Source organism: Acyrthosiphon pisum, chromosome A3 (genome assembly GCF_005508785.2).
Source record: "Acyrthosiphon pisum isolate AL4f chromosome A3, pea_aphid_22Mar2018_4r6ur, whole genome shotgun sequence".
Classification (NCBI taxonomy): domain Eukaryota; kingdom Metazoa; phylum Arthropoda; class Insecta; order Hemiptera; family Aphididae; genus Acyrthosiphon; species Acyrthosiphon pisum.
In genome coordinates, this window is record NC_042496.1 from 6,364,377 (window position 1) to 6,371,494 (window position 7,118).

Consider the following 7,118-nt stretch of genomic DNA (forward strand, 5'->3'; position numbering starts at 1 on the left):
GCCAGAAGAACGGCAAGACATCGTCCAAATCAATAAATTCGAACTTAAGTTGGTGGATGTCAAGAAACTGAATGTCAAGTTGGAAAACCTTTTCAACGGAAACAAACAATTAGGTATGTTTATTATGATATTTTGTGACACACCTTAATCGTTACCTCACATTTTATAAAATTGTTAATATTTTTTTTTTTGAATTGACTAACTTTGTTGTTATTGGTTTTTTAACAGGAGATAGCATGAACTCCATCCTGAACGAAAACTGGGAAGTTCTTCTAGAAGAACTGAAACCAGCATTCGAAGAAGCAGTTGGAGCTATTGCACAAGATATTGTTAATAAAGCATTGCAAAAGACCGCGTACTCAGACATATTCCCTATGTAGTTCGTTGGATCGTTGTATTTGTTTTAAGTTTCCTAACCAAAAATGTTGTTATTCTTAATTTAATGCACGTCACAGTCAATATGCACTGGAGTAGCTCGACAAAAATGTCTTAAGTGATCGACGCTAACGAGATTCTCACATATAGTGCCCACTTTCTGCTGACCTGTTATTATTTTTTATAGAACTATGACTATTATTAGCTCGTCTCAATACCAAATTGATGACTTGCAAATTATTTATTTGAAAAACCTAGCGTTTTTATTAAGTTATTAAATGTTATTTATATGAAAAATATAAATTAAATTATTAAATTATTACCTATACGGATATACAAGTAATTATTGAGTTGAATTTATTATCTATGAATATATTTTTGTCCTGAAATCACCTCTCTAATAGTACTATGTTTTACTTCACATTCAATGTTAAGGTCATCACTTACTTATCACAATACAATATCTTTCTGTTGTTTATTACTAATTTATGTAATTGCACATCTATATGGAATCATAATATTCTAAAATTGACTACTATAAAAATGAAGCTAATTAAAATTTAAAATCTCACATAATATATCTATTTCATATTTATATAAACGTATAATGATTTCACCTTCATTTTTTGAATACAAATTGTAAACTCTGTAATAAACATTTTATTTATCATGTTAAGCTGAACGTTTTGTATTGCTATAAAATAGTAAGATACTAGTAAGATTACTATAGATAGTAATTCAATTGAGCTTATAAAATATGCTGTAGAGTATAGACAATTGAAATAAAAAAAAATCGTTCCGATAATTAACCCTATGTTATATATTACATTAGTAACTAGTTACTTGGTACTCACATAACAATTATATAAATCAGCCACCAACCGAGCGTCAAATTGACCCAAAATATATTCAACATGTGTAATTTGCATCAAAATAATGATGTGAAATCTGCAACATCTCAGGTGACAAGTAGTAACAAATATGAATATTGTAATTTACACTAAAATTCAAATCGATTATTCTTTCGATTATACGTACACGTTTTGAATAAAAATATATAAAGATATGAGAAGATAATAACACAGAATATACCATTTTAGATTCTAAGTAATTATTTCAGTAACATATATACACACCGTTCTACGGCACGTCAGCATTACCAACAACAATAACATAATATGAAAAAAAATTTAAGTATTAGGTATAATTATTAATAATATAATAAATGCATTATGTTTGTAAAAAAGTAATAAATGTAATACCTACTGTGACACTGTGAAACAACGCGATTACCACGGATCGGATGTCAAACTTCAATAAAAAAAAATCCCCCAAAAAATATCTTTTTTCATTTGAGTCCGTCTTGTTTTTATGTCAACCGACAATAAGCGTCCGACGAAATAATCGAATACTCGCACTCGACTTATATATAAATTATATGTACATAAATACGCATTTTGGTGCAAATTACGAACACTATTTTCATTTTTGTGGAAAATACAAATTTCCTTTCAACCATGTGGAGATCAACCAAAAATGTATTTATGGAACATAGAGACGGGAGGGACACCTAACAACCAGTTTTGGGAATAGATAAATAAAAAATTATCTAGATAATATAAGATTATTTTAACAAAATATTATCTAGATAAAAATAAAGATAACATAAATGTAATTTATCTAGATAAATATCATTTTTTTTACACTTATTTGTATTGTTATTAGTATTTTTGTAATATTAGATTTCTATCAATATAATGAGTAATGACACAATATTTATAAAAACAACGGATTGAGCTAGATAGGAAATAAACCTATACCTAATTAATTTTAATATGCTCATTATGGCTAGTAGAGAACGATGTATAGTGCAAGCCCGCATGCAGGTTCTCTTATTATCGTAATACCGTCGTTGGTAATAATAACAAGAAATAATATTCTTTTAATTTATATTATTTTATTTATATTAGATTAGAATTTTAGTAACATTGGTTTTATAATTTTGTAGGGGCACTATAATATTTATCTAGATAAGCCCATTTTTCATCTAAGCTAAAAATTAGATAAATCGTAACATAATTATCTAGATACTTTAAAAGATAATTTATTTCAAAAATTCTTATCTAGACAATTTCCAACACTGCTAACAACCCGGCAAAACTACGACATACCAGAACACCTTATCGAGTCACTTAATATCGCCGAAGTGATATTAATTACCAAAAAGATGGGTAAGTGGATGTCGCTCTTCTGTACAGTAGGTTACAAGTGGGTCACTGTATAATGGGGGCGTATACCGATTGCGCCGAAATTACCTTTTTACCTGTAAAAAATATATCGATTGCGCCGCGTATCAACTCCACCGAACTTTTTTACATATTGATTCCGCCGGCTATCGACTCCGCCGAACTTTTTTACACATAGATTCCGCTGGTTATCGATTACGCCGAACTCTTAAAAGGCTTAGGTTTGCTAATATATAGCAAACATTTTTGACGATTATATAAATAAAAAAATTGATAGGTTCACCATATAAAACTAGCTTCAAATCATTATTTTAAAAAAAGGCGGGTAAGTCGTGGATGTCGCTCTGCTGTACAGTAGGTTACAAGTGGGTTACTGTAATGGATGGAATTAAATTTGAATCCAATGATATTATATCATTGTATACGAAAAACGATTCTGAACGGAGATGATTTGTCAGTCTAGGATATATTATTTTTAAAGAAAAACTTATGGAGAACCTTGTACCAAATTTTAAAAACTTAGTTATAAAAGAAAAAATTTTTACGATTTTTCAACCACTAAATTACTTGCAAATTTTCGCAATTTTGACATATTTCGTATAAATTTGAACTTTAAGCCCTTGTAAAAAAACTGTGACTTACGATTTGGATTTTTTTTATCACTGTGAGACAACTTATAAGAACCGTGTATTAAATTTTCAAAGTTTCTATCCAACCAAAATTTTTTTATCGTTATTTTAAAAAAAATACTTAGAAAAATTGAAAATTTCATTTGTTTATAAATAGCTCAAAAAAGTCGAAACACTTTGAAAATTTAACCCTGTATAGACAACGCTAATATAAACATCTGTTGCAAATTTCAGGTGCTTACAATAAATTATTTTTTGAGTCACAGTAAAATTAAGTTTTCGTTTTTGTCAAAAATTGGTTTTGCGTAAAAATTCGCGTTTTTCCGTTATTTTTTTAAGGTTTTTCCTGCCGCTTTTGAAAAGTATTGGGAAATTTTCACTTTTGCCCCCCGGAAGTCCCAACTGGATTCACTTTCCTTTCGGAAAAGGTCCAACTTTGGAAAATGGAAGCATTTTTTTTGTTCCAAAAGTTGTTTTCGGCCCCAAAAAAAAAAAAAAAAAAAAAAAAAAAAAAAAAAAAAAAAAAAACACACATCATTGTAAAATCAATACATTCATCACTTCGTTCAGAATCTAAAATTGACCATAATATTGTATATTTTTATTACTTTAATTTTAATTTTTTTACCATACCATGCGGCATGTACAATCCCTATATTATATTTTAATTATTATTATTAATTAATTATTTAAAAATATGACGATCTTACTTCATTTTGTAAAACTAGATATACTAAATATATACCAAGTTATATTATTTTATGATTTTATTACATATTATTATCCGTTATGGACGACAATGTTTGAATTGTTTTTCGAAATGTTTTTATTTAAATAAAACTTAATTTATACTATTATGAAAGACTAAGTACCCTAACCTATACTGTTAATTATTTTAAAAATTGACCACATTATATATTTTTATCTTTTTACCATACCATACAGCAACACCTATATATTTTTATTATTTTGAATATTATATTATATAACTCTATTTAAAAATATGACGATCTTACTTCGTTTTGTAAAAATAATAATCATTAGATATTTGAGTTATATTATTTTATTATTTTAATAAATATTATCCGTTATAGACGACAATATTTTTATTTAAATAAAACTTACTTTATACTATTATGGCATACTAAGTGTACCCTGACCTATACTGTTAATTAAAAAAAAAAAAACTGTATCAATATAATATAATGTAATCAATATAAGTAGATAACCGGCGAAATCGATAGTCGGCGGAATCAATATAAACAAAAATCCAGCGGAATCGATAGCCGGCGGAATTGATATTAAAACGGCGGAGTCAATAAAACCACTATAATGGATAGTATTAAATTTGAATTAAATTATATAATATCATTGACCATTGTATATTTGTATAAGAAAAACGATTCTGAGCGGGGACTGTATGTAAGTTTAGGTATAAGACATATATATACTTATCTATGGTATTAAAAAAAAATAATTGGCCTGAAGTAGGTACCTATAATAAATTCCAAATTAATCATATCACAATATCCATTAGGTAACGCGTCATACATGAACAACAAACAAACAGTGGTACTATCATAGATATATAATAGTATACTATAGAAGTTTCAAGTACCCACGAATAATATTATACAATCACAACATAACAACTAAGATAGTTAATCCAGGTTTTTTAATATGTAATTTGAGCTTAAAATGACTATAAAAAAGAAATGTGATTATGTATTTTTTAGATTATTGGTAACAGAATTAACTACTTACGTGGAATCTTGTTTTAAATTTTCAATCCTTAGATATAAAAGTCGAACATTTTATAGATTTTTAACTACGAAATAATTATTCAATTTTAAATTTGATACATTTTGTCAAAATTCGATCTTTAAATGCTTATAAAAAAAAATTGTGCCTATGTATTTTTAATATTTTTCAACTACTATTGTAACAATATATCAGGAGAATTGTAATACATTTTTACACTTTTTGGCCCAACAGATTAAAACTTAATTGATATTTATAGAAGAAAAAATTAAAAAAATTGAAAACTGACAATGTCAGTAAACAGCTCAAAAAGAGTGCAATTATTTTCAAAATTTTATCGTATATAGAAAATGCTAATATAAACATTCAGTGAAATTTTCAAGTATCTTCAGTCATTCGTTTTTTAATTATAACAAAATAAGAAAATCGTTACGTGAGAAATCAAGTGAATATCGAATGTTATAAAAATATGAATTTCAAACGCTCATAAAAATTTTATTTGATTTGCTTGTAGACATTTTTTTTTTAAAATGTAGACAAACTTATGAGGAATCTTATATTACATTTTAAAATCTTAGATTTAAAAAGAAAAATTTTTACGAATTCCTAACTCAAAATAATTTTCTAATTTTCGTGATTTTTACATATTTTGTCAATTCTTGAACTTTAAATGCTAATAAAAAAAAACTGTGACTATGGATTTTTGATTTTTTTCATCTGCCTTTGAAGCAATATAATAGGAACCTGCTATTAAATTTTCAAGCTTTTTTAACCAACAAATAAAATTTTATTGATATTTATAGAAAAAAAACTAAAAAAAATGGAAACTGAACATGTCCGTAAACAGCTCAAAATCAATCAGAATATTTGAAAAATGTTATGGTGTATAGAAAATGCAAACATAAACGTTCAGTCAAAATGTTATGCACCTACGGTCATTTGTTTTAGAGTTGCACCAAAAACCAAAATCGATTTTCTCGAAAACAGATTTTGCGTAAAAATTCCCGTTTTTCCTTAATTTTTCTTTTGTTTTTCACGTTGCATTTAAAAACTAATGGGAAATTTTTACTTTTGACCTTCAAAGTACCAACTAAGTTCATAATTCACTCTCCTATCAGAAAAGATACTGTTGAAGAAAAGCATTTTTACTGTCCTAAAAGGTTGATGACAGACACAAAAAAAAAAACACACGTCATTGTAAAACCAATACATTCATCGCCCCACTTAGAATCTAAAATTAGATATTAATTTTGGGGTATAATATACTGATTCCATTTTTTAATACTAAAGGTTTTATTATATAACACATTATGTTAAAATGTTAAAATAGAATACGATTCGACTTTGAAAAAACTGGTTAGTGACTCATACTCAACGTTTAATTTGTACATCGTAAGTTAATAATTATAAAATATTTAAAATTATTATCGCATTTATTCACCAATATATATATATTAGGTACTGAACAATTATTATTCAACGAATATAAGATTCTGAGTGGAAAGAATGAGTGTTTTTATTTATTTATATTTGTGTTTGAAAACACTTTTTCTAGTAGAAAAATGCTCTGATTATCAACTTTGAGCGAAGTTTCTTGTTTAAAATTGGATCTACACAAGTACCCACACTTTTAGGAGGTTGAAATTGTAAAATCTCATAACTTTTTTAAATAATCAGGAAAAATTTTTAAAAAAGGTGGGCAAATGCGTACTACTCCGGTGTACAGCAGTAAGGGTTGTAATAAAAAACGGTTTCGTCGGGATACCATTATATTATATCAGTAAAATAATTCTAATAATATCCATGTGAGTTCATAATTTAGATTCAAGAAAGGTGGGGGAACTGGGTACCACTTTGCCGTATATAAAGTCTTAGGTGTAGAGTGAGTCACTGTAATTGGAATGTTAAATTTGAATTCAACGTTATAAAATCATTGTATACTTACAAAAAACGATTCTGAGCGAAAACGTCTATTTTACTAAATACATAGTATGATATAATATTGGTTTTAAAGTGATTAAATTTACTATTAGTAGTACAATAGATTGAATTAATTTTTTCCGAAAACATGAATTTGAAAATATTGTGTGCATAAAATATAATGACA

At 26.9% G+C, this 7,118-nt stretch overlaps 1 long non-coding RNA gene across 1 annotated transcript; it reads left to right on the plus strand.

Annotated features, from left to right (window-relative positions):
- Position 1: 1 nt before the first annotated feature.
- On the plus strand, positions 2–1,048 carry LOC100571146. The gene is made up of 2 exons (XR_511078.2): positions 2–113; positions 229–1,048. It is a non-coding gene; the product is annotated as an uncharacterized LOC100571146 (long non-coding RNA).
- Positions 1,049–7,118: the final 6,070 nt, after the last annotated feature.